Raw genomic sequence first — 17,280 nt, 5'->3', positions numbered from 1 at the left:
GCATCCAGAACTGCAGATAAGCCATTTCTAATCTTTTGTTTTTCCTTCATAAGTAACCTGCTCATTCTTTCTCAGAATATAAAGGTTTTTCTCTTTATTCCTGAGCATCAGAAAGCTAACTGGAACATGTCCATGTGTTTTCTTTATATCAGTCTTTGATGAGCCTCAGGAACACATTTAACTCTTCAAACTCAAGTCCTACTTCACTCAGGGAAGTATTCCACTATTACTTGCTTAATTATTGCACTTCCTCCAGAAGGTTCTTTCACAATAGATGTTTTTTTGTGTGTTACATTGCCAGGATCTGTCCTCTTCATCTTTCTTTATATTTTTGTTCTATGGTTTGAGATATTCCTTCCTTAGTCTTCTCAGCACTAATTCTCTCCTCACCAGAATTTTTTCTTTAATATCACATTTTTAGTTCTGAAAGTCTTGTGTGCTATAATAAATCTTCTTATATGCTCTAATTACTTACGTCATTTCACTTGTCATCAATTCTTCCTTTCCCTGCTTGTTTGTCACTTTGTTTTTGTCCATTCACTAGGGCTCAGATAAAGCTGCTGAGAAGCTTCAATTGAGAGCAACCACTTCTATAACTGAGTAGGTGCATGGATGTGTGCGTGCATGCATATGTGTGTGCAGAAATCCAGGTCTTCCTCAGTCAGGAGGGAGGTAAGCTGAAGTCTCTTGTCTTTGGTACCAGGAAGAAGCATCTCGCCTCCCTGCTCTCTAAGCTTAGTCCCCTGCCTAGCAAAGGGTGAATGGAATAGAGTTGACCCATACATTCAATAATTCTGCTTTCTAAAAGTGTAACAGAGGGGCCCTGGGCAGCTTAGTCAGTTAAGCTCCTAACTCTTCATTTCAGATTGGGTCATAATCTCAGCATCTTGAGATCAAGCCCCATGTGGGGCTCCTTGCTCAGTGGGGAGTCTGGATGAGATTCTTTCTCCCTCTCCTGCTGCCCCTCCCCCTGCTCACTCTCTCCTTCTCTCAAATAAATAAATCTTTTAAAAATAAAATAATTAAAATAAAAAGTGTAGCAGATCTTCTTAGGGATTCTTGCACATGGGAAATTTCAAACCATTTCTTGAGTAATTCGCAAGTCATTAAAAGCTAAGACTTCCCCATGATCTACCAAATTCCCATTCCAGTAATCACTGCTTTTTAATCCCCAGACCCACAAATGGAACTGTTTAGGCCCTGGCAGAGCCTGAGACTCACTCATATCTTTTGGGCCACTCCTTCTGATAAACCCATCTCTGTTTGGCTTGAGACAGGTGGTCTATGGTGAATAGTTAGGAAAAGAAGACATTCAAACTTCCTTCCCAGAATCTTCACAGTGTGTGCTTCTACAAGCACTGTTGTATAGTTAGAGACAGATAAAACAATTAGAGACAGATAGACAAAAGCAAAAATAGAGACAGATTTAGCAAAAGCAAAAATAGATTTAGCAAAAGCAAAAATAGAGACAGTCTCTGTTAGAGACAGATAAGACTAAAGCAAAAATATAAAAGGTCCCAGAAAGATAGTACATATATGTTGAACTATAGAGAGAATATTATAAAAGGGAGGGCAAACATAAAGATAAAAAACCTTTATGAATTACCCAGAACAATTAGGGAAGAAATGCTTAAAAACATATAACTAAATTTTAAAAACCTCTGTAGACTTTGCATTGTCCCATTTGTTTAGGCTCCAGTAAGCCATTGTGAGTATCTGAAATATTGCAAAGCTATGACATATATATCAAGCCTCAAATTTGTAGTGTATTTTATTCAGTGCTTTTAATATTATAGGTGGTTTTTAATTTAGGTCTAAAATGTCAATTTCTTGAAAGGCTAAAATTTGGCTAATAATTGCTAGCAGAACACTTCTCAGTTATCTAACTTGCAAGAAGACAGGAAAGTCAGGAATGTTGTCAGAATGTTTGTTTTTGCTAAGAGACCTCATTTCACTCCTTAATTCTATCTATCATGTCTAAGTGCTTTTTTATGAGACAAAAGAGTCAACATTTACCTGGAGCTGAAGAACACCTTTTGATTTTCACCTGGAATTGCAAGAGAAGTCATTTGTCATGAAGAATAATTGAAAAATTAATCAATTCAAGATTTCTCACATTTTTTAAGGTTTGAGCTGACATTTTTCCTTCAAATATATGGAATAAAACCCTAGAAATACCGGTTGCAAATGATATTTTATGACTTTTAATAAAAAAAAAATCAGCCCTAGAAGACAACAGCTGATAATAAAAGTGACCTGTCTCCATTTCCATTATTATCTTGATGAGAGCTGCCTTTCAGTCCATAGGAATCAAATAGCCGGAAAGCTTTTTTTCAGATATTCATTTACATTTTTAACAACTGAGAACATTTTCATTATTCATAATAAAACAGGGTTCTTTTTTTACTTGGAAAATAAATCCAAGGACATTCAGCAGAAACCAGAGCAGAACAACGTGGTCCCTGAACTTAACAGAGCATCAACAGATTCAGTCAGTGTAGGAGGAGGTGTGGTCAGGCCAGTAAGGAGCTGAGGAGGTCAAGATTATAATGTAACCAAAAATATCAGTGGCTTGACCAGTGTGATGGGGTCCTGATCAAGAGTGAAAGTAAAATGGATTGCAACTAGGTTAATCACCAAAGCCCAAGAAAAGTGACCAGGAAGTCAATGGAGTGAGCACCATGGACAGCTGAGCTCTCCTTTCAAGACCGCATCTTGGCCTGACCAGCAGCAAAGCCCAAGAATTCTTTCCTCTCTCAGGAGCAAGTATTGCTTCACAATGAAGGACCTATGCCTTATCCACAAAGAGTCTTCAGCTGACAAGTTGGACGGCTGGTTTCTGGCCCAAGAGTTGATGCCATGGTTCTGTCCCTGTCTAGGGCCATGTCATGGGTCTGAGTGAGGCTCCTGCTCTGTTTTCTTTTTGAACAACAAAGAAGCTCATCCAAAAAATGAATGCACAGAAAATTCTGATAAAATCAGAAAATATAGGAAATTGAAGAAATCACAATTGTGAATAATAGACAAAAGAAATTCAGAGGAAAAAGATAAATCAAAGCACTTTTCCGCCTTTAAAATATGGTCTTTACAACAAAGGGGTGCTCTCTCCTTGTTCATCATGACCCAAGACCTTTTTAACATCATGCCTTTGTGTAAAGAACCAATAGACTGCAATGTGTGGGAGGGATAAGAGCCTTATGAAACCACATGGCTGCCCTGGGAGGTGTCAGAACCTGTTATTACCCACCATACTCTATCTGCTGAAACCCAAGGCTTTGCTTGCTTCATCTCATCTATCTCAAGAGCAAGAAACAGTCATGATGAAGACTGGCAATATTTAGGATCCTGTGTCACTGGGGGTTCTGCTCCAAGCCCTTTATTTTGTATGGTGTGGTAAGCATTCATCCCTTCCCAGATAGTGCCATACTACAGTGTTTGTACATGCTGTTGCCTCTGTATGAGTAACCCCTTCTTCAGCCTCCTCTCTACTCATTCCTGGCTGACTCTTATTGGTGTAGAAGCCACTTCCTCTCAGGAAGTCTGTCTTGGTAGGTGCCTCTCTTATGTGTTCCTCATTTGAATATAGGGTAGCATTTATTATATATACTATGTAATTGCTCTTTTAATGGTCAACCTGCCCCACTAGACTGCAAAGTCCTTGAAAGTAAGAATTATACCTTGTTCACTGCTCTCCTCTGAGTACCTTACATTATACCTGGCTAATTGGTATTTACATTTATTGAAGGAATGAACCTGTCTACCTTAAATTATCTTCCTTTCCAAATTAATCATCATTTTATATCCTGTCAATAGTCCCTAGGCAGAAAATGGCAACGAATTTGGCTTCAAATTAAGAGTTGAAGTGAGATTTAGAGGCTAGGACTTTAGTAGATAAAACACATTTGTTGCTGTGGTACTTGGATGCCATCATAATGAGGATTTCTCTACCTACAGCATATTCTATTGCTTTAGCATATTCTAAAAGTTCATATCCCAAATCTATTCCTTCATATCACCTTGACCCCTTTAAATGTTCTCACAATGGTCTTGAAAATACTTTGTACCTTAAGCAAAGCCAAGAAAAGCTCTGCAAAATCTCTAATGGGTCTTTCAGGAAGCACTGACTTTGGAAAGGTAATGTTTTGTGTACCTAAACGTTTTTTAAATTAAAAAACTTTTCATTTCAGATTTATTATGACATAAATAATTGTCCTCAATTGTAGAGTATTTGTTATCCGAAGCACACTATTAGATTAAATGGTTCAGCAAGATCCTCCATGATGTACAGTGAACGCTTGGACAATGTAGAGGTTAGGGCTGCCAACCCCTGTGCAGTCAAAAATTTGCATATAACTTTTGACTCCCTGAAAACTTAACTACTAATAGCTCACTGTTGAAAAAGCCTTATCAATAACATATACAGTGGATAACACATATTTTGCATGTTATATGGATTATATGTCGTATTATTACAATAACGTAAGCTAGAAAAAAAATGTTAGGAAAATCACACAATATTATACCACATTTATAGAAGAAAATCCCCATATAAGAAGACCTGTGCAGTTCAAACTTGTATTGTTCTACGGTCAACTATACTGTAGTATCTCATTCCTCCAAGGACGTATTTCAATCTTTAGCCCACTTTTAAGTATAGGTAATACTTCTGAGAAACTCTGTGATACACACATAACAAATCTCTAGACCATCTGCTATTTTCCTCTTGAGCCTCAATCCATCCTCAGAGCCTAACAAGTCCTCTGGGATGTATCAACATACAAGTATTAAACAGATAAAATTGGGGTGCCTGGGTGACTCAGTCAGTTAAACATCTGCCTTCAGCTCAGGTCATGATCTCAGGGTCTTGGGATCAAGCTCCAAATCAGGCTCCATGCGCAGTGGAGAGTCTGTTTCTCCCTCTCCCTCTACTCCTCTCCTGCTCATGCTCTCTCTCATATAAATAAATAATCTTTAAAAAAAGAAACAGAGAAAACCAAGTGACATGTTGTGGATGCTAAATTCTGCTGAGGAGTCTCTTTGGATTGTAAGTGGGGACAACTAGAAAAACTGGAAATTGACATGAGAGAAAAGGATGCATATGAGGTACAGACCGTTGTAGTCATGATAAGCTTCACTGAGAATTATCCTCGCCATAAACACAAGTCCAAAATTAGATAAAACTGAATAAATAGTAAGTTTAAAATGATGCCTATATATCCTTGATGTGAAAGTTTCTACAAACATGAATCAAAGTCCTTCCTTTCCCAAAATTTCTGAGGAAAAGAGCCTCAGTATTAAAATCTGTTTGCTGACTGTAAAGAAACAATTTGTTAAGCCAATAACCAGCCTTTGTGGAGCTTCTGTAATACTTAGGGTCTCATTAAGCAATAACACCTCCACTTGTCTGACCTCCCTGGTTTTTTTGGACTTTTCATTAAAAAAGACAATGTATAATAATGTGAGAATGGAAAGCTCCAATGCATGTATAGTTGACCTCTCCTTGTGGGAAGGTCTCAGAGGGACCTCAGGCCTGTGCACAATAGCCCTCTGTGCATCACCATAAATCCAGCCCTGTTCTCCGTTCAAGTATGCCATCCCTGGAGCCAGAGTGTCCTCCAAAATACAAATCTGGCCATGTCACCTCCATGATGATCCCTGGCTTGTCAGACAAAGACATATCTTGAGTGTGGCCTGCTAGGCCCTCCATTCTTGGCTTTGCCCCCTGTCCCTTCGGCTTCACCTCTTCTCGATTCTGACCTTTGTACCTCCCCACATGGACCTCTCTTGGCCTGGGCACACTCACAGACTCAGCATGAGGCTGCTGCATGTGCTGCTCTCCTGGGCTCCTTCTCACATACCTCTGTCTGTTTCTTGGCTTGGTCATTGTTTCATCAGACAACCCTGTCTGCTCTTCTCCACTAGACCAAACAGCTCTCCAGGGTCTCATAAAATCATGTGCTCTCTTGGGGTTCTTGTCACTTACGTGTTCATGTGACTATTTGACTGCCTAACCCATTAAACAATAAACCTCATGGGGATCAGAGACTATTTTTGTTGTTCATCATGAACGCTCAACAGCTAACACTGCCTGGGATGTAGTAGGTGCTCAGTGAATACTTCTTCAATTAAAAAAAGAAGGGGGAAACAGAAAAGAAGAACAAGAAAGGAGAGAAAGAGAAAAAGGGAAAGAAGATACCAGATTTATTCAATGAAACTGGAATTTAGGGTGAAATTGATGAGCACTGGAGGGAAGCCCCAATATTCCCAGCCTGTTATTGTCTATTAACTGACCACACAGGTCATCCACCCTCTTGGGAATCAGGCTGCCTCCTTGGCGGTTCTTTTACAAAGGAAGAAGACCTATATTCCTTCCTCGATGGCTGTATCAAAACCGAGCAATGGAGCTGCCAGCGAACCCTCTGAAGTTGGCCCTGATGCATTTCCGAGCCAGGAGGTGGGTGCCGTTCACGGTCCAGGATCTCAGCTCTAGGGAACAGAGCACTTCCAAGTGGGTCATAGTAAGTCAACAACATGCTCTCCCTGATCCTCCCCACCCCTCCTCTACCTTCTGCGTTGATATTTAATGCTTTATTAATCAGTCTCCCAATCAGTATTATTGACCACTTTTGCAGAATATCTAGCCACCTCTGGAAACCAGAGGCAGGAAGGTACCCTGACTTAGACTGTAGAATCAGTTCTGTCACCAATAAACCATGGGAAAGCATCGTGCACACTCTGCTGCGTGATAGCTCGTTGAGTAACCGTAATGAATATTAATTACTTGCACATAAACGTCTTAGAGCAGTGCCTGGTACATAGTAAGTGCTCAGTACATGCTAGCTGTTTATTTACTTACAAGGACTTCAGAAATTCCGTCTCTGAGAAAGTGATGGCCTTCTTATAAGGATTTTTACTTCTTTTCTCAGCTCAGGGGGAACACTGCTCAAGACATACTACGTTAATTAAAGTACCCTTTCTGTGTTCTAGTTTGGCCATTCTTGCCCTAGCTCCCATGGGATGAAAGTGGCCATGCCTTACACACCCACACCTTCTTCTAATGTGCTAATCAGGGCATAAACCCCAGCAGCAAGTCAATGACTTCAGCTATTTCTGAGGTTGGAGACAGGGTGTGCTTAGTTTCCTGGGTGCTCTTGATGTGTGTGCTGGGATAGGGAGACCTCCATTCAGCTCCACATACTCACCCATTCTCTCTGTGTCTCCTCCTCAGTCCGATGGCACATGCTCACGCCCTGTGGGCAGATGTCCTGCCATCACTTCATCCCAGCACTTCCAGGTGTTCAACACAGGATCTTGAATGACTGAATCAGTGAATAAAAATATTAGGAGGGTTTCTGTTTCCCAGATGTCTTCATTAGGTGTCCACATTTTTAAAATGTCTGCTTTTCAGTATTAACTTCCTCAAGGCATGCTGTTACAATGACTTTTTCTGGTAGACTAACCCACCAAACTTCCAAGACCTAACAAACTCTGGGTCACATAAATTTGAGCTAAAAACAAAAATAAATAATAATAATATCTCATGTGTGACCCCTGGGTTCTGTGGCTCCTTCACAGATAAGGCCCTGCTCATTTAAGCATTTTGGCCCACACTCTTATTACCTCTGACCTCAAGCTGAAGACGTGTGCAGCCAATCGAACTCATAGGTGCTAGTGAAGAGTTTCTTTTATTTGCCTCTCAACATGAAAAGAGGGTTGAGATACAAAGTTATAAAAGCAAAGAAAAGAATCAAGGGGTTTTCATTCTTAGGTAACTAAAAATAAACGTATAAGTTTTAAGATACTTTCAAAATATGAAAAATAGTTAAGGAGAGAAAATGAGTGGGAAAAATCAGAGAGGGAGACAGAACACGAGAGACTCCTAACTCTGGGAAATGAATAAGGGGTAGTGGAAGGGGAGATAGGAAGGAGGATGGGGGGGACTGGGTGACTGGCACTGAAGGGGCACTTGACCAGATGAGCACTGGGTGTTATGCTATGTGTTGGCAAATCAAACTCCAATAAAAATATATACAAAAAAAAAAAAAAACTCCCTCATCCTTGTGATCAAGTCTCTACAATTATCAGGAGAAATTATGAATTTAAATAAATTTAGAGGAGTTAATAAATGAGAAACTGTATTCCTTTTTTTAAAAAAAGATTTTATTTGTTTATTCATGAGAGACACAGAGAGAGGCAGAGTCACAGGCAGAGGGAGAAGCAGGCTCCATGCAGGGAGCCCAATGTGGGACTCAATCCCAGGACTCCAGGATCATGCCCTGGGCCTAAGGCAGGCACTAAACCACCTGAGCCACCCAGGGATCCCTGAGAAACTGTATTCCAAATAATATCTCTCCACAAACAGAAATAAGATATGAAGGGTCAAATATTACATGGTGTTAAAGTATTACAGGTCACGCACATTCATTTAGTGTAAAATAAAAACTATTTGTAACAAGGGAGAAATGTTCCCTAAGAGTTGTCCTATGTAAGGAGGATCTGAAGCAATCTATATTTTAAAGCCCAGTGCAAACAAAACCAAAAGAGACCAAGTTCCTACCTAAATTACACAGACAATAATGCACAGGCCCATAAGAGGATATTTACAATTACTTGCACTATGTAAAGCCAAGGGTTAATTATTCAGAGTGTAAACTGAGGTAGGTATACATTAATAGAAACCATACCTTACAGAGGCCATTCTATTGCTAACTAGTGATAGAGTCATTATACATCCACAGAAAATTTGACATAGACACACACAAAAATGGGTAGGGGATGCAGATGAGATTTATTTGGGAAGCACTCTGAAACAGTGAACAACGGCCAAAAAGTAAGACCAAAAAATGCATGACTATCATCACAGAAAGCAGTAACTAACAGAAAACCTGAGCAATAGATGGAGTCGGTACCCAGGGGAAATAAAGCTGCGTGCTCAAAACTCAGGTCAGATCAGGACTGTAAAACCAATTTTGTATTAAAAATGTTCTCCTGAACCATTTATTCTTTATACATACATCCGCATGAGTAATTAGATAATAAGGCTATGTACGCCATTTTCGTAGATGGGAAGTTAATGGTTAAAAATCACAGGATAAGTTAGAGGAAAATGCATTTGAAACAGTGTCACTACAGAAAGCAGAAACATTTATTCTAATGTCTCCCCCACAACCACCAAAAAGTTTGAATAGATAGATAGATAGATATAGATTATATATATTGATATTGATATTGATATCGATTATATATTTTACATATATATATAATCAATTATCAGAATTAACTGGGTGGAGGGTCAGGGGGTCTCTATCACAAAGAAGTTGGTAATTCCACATCTGCTCCACGAGATGGAAACTCTGCCCCTTGGGGATAGCTACCAAGACCACAGGGCTCTCTCTCCTGAGATCCTAGTCTGGGCCCTGGGGTATTTGAGAGGGAGCCTGAGATACATGAAGTGAAACAGACAGAATTAGAGGGAGAAATAGACCATTCGTGGTAGCCATTGGAGACTTCAATACCCCAATATTGGATGGAGTAATGGACAGTGGATGGAAGAACCAGGTGATGACTGACAAGGAAACTGACGATTTGAGCAGCACTGTCACCAGCCAGATGTAACACATCCATACAGCACCGCACACAGCGCCCACTGATATACTTTCTCCCCCAGTGCACCTGGACCTTCCTCCAGGATAAACCACATATGAGGTCATAAAAACGATCCCCCCACCCCATATTTGAAGGATTGAAATTATATAAACTATGTCTTCTGACCACAATGGAATGTGATTAGAAATGAATAAAGGATTTTTGGGAAAATCACCAATACTTGAAAATTAAACACTCTCTCCTTATGGCGATGGAAATATTCAAACACTGATTGTGGTGATTGTTGCATAACTCTGCAAACATACTGAAAACTATTGAATTGTAGACATTAAATGGATGAGCTGCAGGCCATGTGAATTATGGCTCAAAAAAGCTGTTGATTAAAAAAGAATATCTACTTCAACATGCACATACACATACCTATAGTAATTTAGGTAGATATGTGAAAGGGAAATGTCATAAAATAAAAAGTTTGGACAAACTGATTTGCTCCAAAATATTATTTTAGTTAGTGAGCTCCTTTATACATTCAAAATAATTCTATTCAATATTTCATAACATTTCTGTGACGGATATGCATGTCCTAAATGTTCCAAGGCGTTTCGTTAAGATTATGGAAATCTTAAAAAAGATTCATTCCCATCCAAGTTCATTTCATTTATCCCTTCCCTGTCTAATAGTAGGATAAAAAAAAAAAAAGGCCTCTAAACAAAGCTGTGATTCAGAAGAGGAGCCCCAATAACTTGAAAAAATTAAGTTGTTTCTAAGTAGATAGTGAAGACTTTTTCTACATCTCAGAAACTCTCAATCTGTGAGCCTGTTATTAGTTAGTTATGGCCGTAATAACAGAGCAATTTAAAGCATCATTTTTGCCTTTTCTCCTATCAGTATTTTTAAGATTATCATAAAATTTAAGCAGAAATCTATGCACAAATAAACTCTAAACAGCGATGTCTAATCTCTTCCAAAAAAGGGCACCATACACACCAAGCTGTTTCCATTTAAAATCCTTTAAAATACCAGTGACGATAGGCAGAAAGCATATAACCATAACAATGTAACAGCTGCCATTTATCGAACACTTTCTGCAGGCCAGGCGCTAAGCTCCCATTTTTCACTCATTATCTCATTTCACCTTTAGGGTAACTTTACAAAGTCTGCATTACTAATGTCCCTACTTTCCAGATGAAGGAATTGCGTCAGAGAGGTAAGACAATTTGTCCAAGGCCAAACTTTGGTCAAGATCAAAAGCAGATCTTTCTGTGGGGCGGGCAGCCCATATTGATGGCTACACCCATCAGTGAAACATTGAAATCGTGTTGTGCTGGTTGGTAAACAACCACTTCCCAAGCTCCCCCCAATCCCCTATCCTCCAGTGCCCCTGCCCACTGTCCTAGTCACCCTGACATCTTTCCAGGAGACTCCTGCCTTCCCCCCAACCCAGAACTGAAGACTTGGCCCTACTCCATCTGTACCTTCTGAACGGCTGTGCCCAAGCCCCTGTCTTAACTGTTGTTAAATATTTAATATTACCCCCTCCTGTCAGCCTCCAGAGTCCATGCACCTACATGCTCTCCATCCAGAAACCCTGGGAGAACACAGTGGATGACTGAACACCCCTGGATTTCAGCCTAAGTCAGCTCCCTCTGGGTGTGGTCGTCCTTACACATTAGCAATGCTGACGGCTGTCATAGCAGGATCCCAGCTCCCATTACTGCACAACACAAACTCAACATGCCCCTCAACACTAATTGGTACCTGTCCTTTCCTTCAGACCTGCACAAGCTAGGAAGTAAAATGAAGGCCTCAGTAAAACTACTTCCCACTAAGGTGTCTCCAATATAATTATTATCAAAACTGTCATCAGCAGCAGGCACTTACAAAGACGGTTCACTTTTTTTTAAGATTTTATTTGTCCATTCATGAGAGACACAGAGAGAGGCAGAGGGAGAAACAGGCTCCATGCAGGGAGCCCGTCATAGGACTCGATCCCCGGTCTCCAGGATCACGCTCTGGGCTGAGGGCGGCACTAAGCCACTGAGCCACCCGGGCAGCCCAGCTCTTTAATTTTAACTAAGCAATGGAGATCCTATTCCTTTTTCTCACAAAAATCACATGAAATAGGTTAACATTGCTCATTATAACAGAGAAAGGCCTGAAAACCGCAGCAGGTGAGTGACATTTCCAAGGCATCTGGCAAACTAGAAGAAACTAATCTTAAGTGCTTTCTTTCGTCTGGAAATCCTGCTGCCTTTCTTTATTTGATTTGCAAAAGGAAAGTGAAGTAGTTGCTTCAAATATTTCAATTTAAGAATTGGTTTGGCTTGGAGTTAACAATTGAGGGGAAAAAAGGAATTTTATTTGGTTAATTTAGTTATAATTAGTCTATTGTCCTCCTTATTGTGTTAACTTGTGGTTACACAGTGTCATAAAAAGGATCATGCACACACAAAAAGCTATGAGAACAAACAAATTCAAGAAAGTTGCATGAGACAAAATCAACATACAAGAATTAGTTGAATTTTTTCACCAACAACATGCTTGAAAACGAAAATGAAACCAAGAAAATGATCCCATATCCAATTGCATCCAAAAGAATATAATACATAGGAAAAAAATTTAACCAAAGAGGTGGAAGAGCTGTACACTGGACACTATAAATCACTGATAAAAGAAATTGAAGACATAAAGAAATGGAAAGATGCCATGTTCATAGATAGAAAGTATTAATATGTTAAAATGCCCATACTATCCAAAGCAATATACAGATTTAGTGCAATGCTTACAAAAAATCCAATGACATTTTTCACAGAAATAGAACAAAATAATTCTAAAATTCTTTTTTTTTTTTCTCTTGAAATACAGAATTTTATTTAGAAACTGTTTAAAGTAGAAAAAAACCCTGTCAAGAAAGACCAGGTGGAAAATGGGTTCCCAATAAAATGGTATTTTAGGGCAACAAAAGTCTAAAAGGCCACAAAAGAGAAATAGCACCACTGTTATTTGAACAATGGCTAGTTACTTGCATTTTTTGGCATTGTTAATCACTGAATCTGGGTTTTCCTCTGAATTCCACACAGAGCATGCACTACACAACAATTTTATCATAAAATATCTGCTTTCTACACACATTTTAGGACAAGCTACCACCAGGAACAAATCAATACAAATACATCAGGGGCTGAACAATCTCAGTAGTGGGTGACACACATTTTGCAGAATTCTGCCAAACAAAGGAACTGAATAGGCTAGGGGCAAAGCAATGAGGAAGAGTTAAGGAATGAAATATTTTAAATATTAATAATTAATTCAGACACTGGTACTGTATCTTCTGCAAAAGAAAATTAACATTTAGTAACACGCTAACGAATTTTATCTCCAAAGAGATTAGTGCACTGGCAAAGTATTCCGATAACAGTGGAGGGTGGTGGACAGCAGGTACCGAGAACACCCAGCCTTGCAGATCCTAAGGTAGCGATGGCCTTCACTGGTCACTCCCTTTGCCAGAGGTCTAGAAAGACTTGCAGCGTGACCACCTGCCTGCTGAACTTACACTCTAAGCAGCAAACTTTAAGGAGCCAAAGAGGAGTCCCCAGTGGGCACAGGGAGCAGAGAAGAGAAACATGTTCAATGTAAACTTAAAAGACAGTAAAATGGGACATGACCCCCATTCAAATCCCAGAGATGTGGGCAAGTCCCCAAAAGTAGTTGTTAGATTTAGAAACTGGACACACCTCATTTCCCAAAAACACAATACATAGAAATTTCAGGGATAACTGGAAAAATCGTCAGAGAAATGTTCAAGGAAATTCAAGCTCTTCAACATCTCAGGGCTGAAACATGCCCTCTATTCATCCAAGCAACAATGCCTCTTGCTTCTTAGAGGAGGGATACGATTGGTCAAGGACACCAAATGGCTTTACAGAGCAACTTTTTAAATTTCCCTTTTGAGCCAAGGTCTAGGTCTTTGAGGATTCAAGCAGCCCTGCAAGGCCTGTGAACAGCAGATTCCAAAGGTCCAGAGGTCTGGCCCTTCCTTCCCAGACACCCTGTCAAACATGTAAAATTCTCCTGTCATGGTACATTTTATATTTTGAAATATGGAAGCATATTTTAAATACTCTTAAGGCATTTATTTATTAAAACGTTCTCTGCCAAGATTTCACATTAGCTTAAAATTCAAATCAGTCTTTACATTTCTCTACTGAGGACTTCACCTCAGTGTATGACATAAAAGCACCTTCTCCAGCAGTGAGTGTTACCAGCATCCACACAGTGAGCCCCATGGTCAGCCTCTCTGTTCCCCAGGTGACCCAACTAGATGTTAATACTGCTCTGCTACAGGGTAAAAGCTCCTAACTCAAACTCATTGGAAAAGGGGTGAAACTTCTGCAAAGTGCACTTTAAGAAGAGGTACTGTTTGCTCATGAAAAGAAACCAGTGAGTCCTCTAAGAATAATAAAAGGGGATATTTTACAGTTAAGCACATGATTTGGAGTGAAGAATTCGGATGTTGCTTTGCTGGTCCAGGCTGTTAATACTCTTCTTGTTCCTCCTGTGGGCCCCCTTCATCAGGTATCACAAAGCCTTCATCTGTGGCATAGAGAATGTCCACGATCCTCTGCAATACAGGGTTGTTTTCCCCTTCGTTCTCCTGGCAAATCAATTCAATGTTTCTTAGCTTTCCAAAGTAGAAATCTCTCTCTTTCTCCAAGTCTTCGACGGTAAGTTTCAATACATTGACCTGCTGCATCAATTCAGCTGCTTCATCATCCCCGTTGCCCACACCAGGATTCTTTCGCACCACACCCGGGCCAGCCTTAGGGGTTGCAGTAGTTCTGTGTGTTGCAATGGGCCTCTGTGGAGCTGCACTGCTAGAGCTAAGAGGTTTCTTCGGTTTGTTCAGAGCTGGAGCAACAAGGGAGGGAGCCACTGCAGTTTCTTGACCTTGTCTGGCAGCTACAGGGTCATAGTCTTTTCCATCATAGTTTGCATCAAAAAACTTCTTGAACCACTGAACAAATTCAAAATTGTCCTGAAACTTTCCTTTTACTAATTTGTCCACAGGAATTATTTTGTCAACACCCATTCTCTTAAAACCTGCTTGTAGTATTTCGAAGTTCTGGATGTATTCATGCTCTAGTTTAGCCTGGAATTTCACTTTCTTCAAGGCAATGGAGCCAGGGAATAGCATGTCCATAAACTGACAATAGGCAGCCCCTGAGCACAACTGTTCAATCTTTGTCAGATTCAGCTGCAGAGACTCATTGATCCAGGCCAGCATATCATGTCGACTTAGGTTATCACTGGTGACGGACGTTGAGTATACGTTCACTGCCATCTTCAGCTCTCTGCGGGACCGCGTCCACTGCCTGTGCCCGGCTTCGATTCCGTCTTCGTCTCGTTCAAACCGCCCGACCTAATTCTAAAATTCTAATGGAACTACAAAAGACCCTGAACAGTCAAAGCAATCTTGAGAAAGAAGAACAGAGTTAAAAGCAACACAGTCCTAATTTAAAATTATTTTGTAAAACTATAGTAATCAAAGCAGTGTGGTACTGACATAAAAATAGGCCCCACAGACCAATGGGATAGAAGAAAGAGCCCCAAAATAAACCCCTGCGCATACAGTCAACAAGTATTTGACAGAGGATCCAAGAATACTCAATGGAGAAAGGATAATCACTTCCATAAATAGTGTTGGAAAAACTGGGTATCCACATTGAAAAGGATGAACTGGACCTTTATCTTATACCATACACAAAAATAAACTCAAAATGACTTAAAGACATATACATAGGACCTAAAAGCATAACTCCTAGAAGAAAACATAGAGAAAAAGCTTTTTGACTTTGGCCTCAGCAATGATTTTTTGTTTGTGGCACCAAAAATTCCACCAACAAAAGCAAAAATAAACAAGTTGACTCATCAAAGTAAAAAGCTTCCACAAAGAAAAAGAAAAAAAAAAAATGAAAAAGTGACCTAAGGATTGAGAGAAAATATTTGCAAATTATATATCTGATGAGTTAATATCCAAAATATATAACAAACTCGTACAACTATATAACAATAGAAAAAAAAGATTTAAAAGAGGGCAGAGAACCCTAATAGACATTTTTCCAAAGAAGTCATAAAAATAGTCAACTGGTGTCTGAAAAGGTGTTCAACATCACTGCTCATCAGGGAAATGCAAATCAAAACTGCAACGAAGTATCACCTCACAGCTGTTAGGTTGTCTATTATCAAAAAAAAAAGAAACATCAGTGTTGGCAAAAGTATGGAGAAAAAGAAACTCTTGTACTGTGTTGATGAGAATATAAATTAGTACAGCCATTATGGAAAACAGTATGAATTTCAAAAAAATTAACATAGAAATACATTGTGACCCAGAAATCTCTCTTTCGGGCCTATAACCAAAGGAAGTGAAATTAGTACCTGGGAGAGATATCTGTGCCTGCATGCTCACTGCAGCATTATTCACAGTCACCAAGATACATAAACAACCTAATTGTCAAAGAATTAATGGAAAAAGGAAATGTTGTCTATACATACAATGGAATATTTTTCAGTCTTAAGAAAGATCCTGCCATTTGCAACAACATGGATGAACGTCGAGGTCATTGCTAAGTGAAATAAGCCAGGCACAGAAAGAAAAATCCCTGAATGTTCTCACTTACATGCAGAAACTTGAAAAAGGTAAATAAATAGATGTAGTTACCAGGAGTAGGAGGTGGAGTAAATAGGAAGATGTTGGTAAAGTGTAAAAAAGTTACAGTTACATAGGATGAGTAAGTCTAGAGATCTAGTGTACAGCCTGATGAGTATAGATACAGTTAACAATACAGTTAGAATTAATAATAATACAGTTAATAATACAGCTAATATTGAATACTGGAAATTTGCTAAGAGTAGATTTCAGCTGCTCTTACCACATGCATACAAAATGGTAGCCATGCGAAAAGAAACGCAGTGATCTTTTCATTATGTATATGTACATGGAATCATCACATCGTGCACTTTAAATATATACAATCTTCATTTAAAAAATTAAATGAAATAAAAAGGAGGATGTACAGTAAATATAGCAGAGAATCAAGGTTAAAAATAAACAAATATAGGAGCCTGGAAAATCTTTCACACACACACACACACACACACACACACACACACACACACATGCCTAAAACATGTTTCTTTTTTTAAAAAAAGATTTTATTTATTTATTTATAAGAGACACAGAGAGACAGAGAGAGAAAGTTCCAAAGGTAGGCGCTAAACTGCTGAGTCACCTTGGGATCCCCTAAAATATGTTTCACGTCATTACAAGTATGCTACTTACTCTACATGGTTGAATATGACTCTACAAGCAACACCTCGCATTGCACCAGGCATGTGGGATTATTCCCACTGTGTAGCAGAGAATACTGAGGCTGAAAAGGGCAATGACTTGCTTCAGAACACTCCAACCAGCAATGGTGAAGCCACGACCAGTGTCCCAACAGTGGGTGCTGGAAGGGAAAGAGGAAAGCTAATGCCATGATTTCCAAGAGCCCCCCCTCTCCTTCCTTTCCAATCCACTGCCAGTTATAACTGTCCCATCAAGGTCTTTGGTAGGATGGACCCAGCTTTCTAGACCTCACTGTGCAGAGTCCTTCCCATTACATTACAGGAACC

General features: G+C 39.5%; 1 long non-coding RNA gene and 1 pseudogene across 1 annotated transcript in view; both read right to left on the bottom strand.

Annotated features, from left to right (window-relative positions):
- The window catches only part of LOC111092948, a 47,344-nt gene that overhangs the window by 15,498 nt on the left and 14,566 nt on the right, over nt 1-17,280 (bottom strand). Inside the window, exon 2 of the long non-coding RNA XR_005353317.1 lies at nt 7,203-7,319. This is a non-coding gene — a long non-coding RNA (uncharacterized LOC111092948). The remainder of the gene's footprint in view (nt 1-7,202; nt 7,320-17,280) is intronic.
- LOC608797 (microtubule associated protein RP/EB family member 1 pseudogene) lies at nt 12,458-15,023 on the bottom strand (annotated as a pseudogene).

Source organism: Canis lupus, chromosome 1 (assembly GCF_011100685.1).
Source record: "Canis lupus familiaris isolate Mischka breed German Shepherd chromosome 1, alternate assembly UU_Cfam_GSD_1.0, whole genome shotgun sequence".
Taxonomy (NCBI): domain Eukaryota; kingdom Metazoa; phylum Chordata; class Mammalia; order Carnivora; family Canidae; genus Canis; species Canis lupus.
Note: the sequence above shows the minus strand (reverse complement) of the source record. Positions and strands in the feature narration are given on the sequence as shown.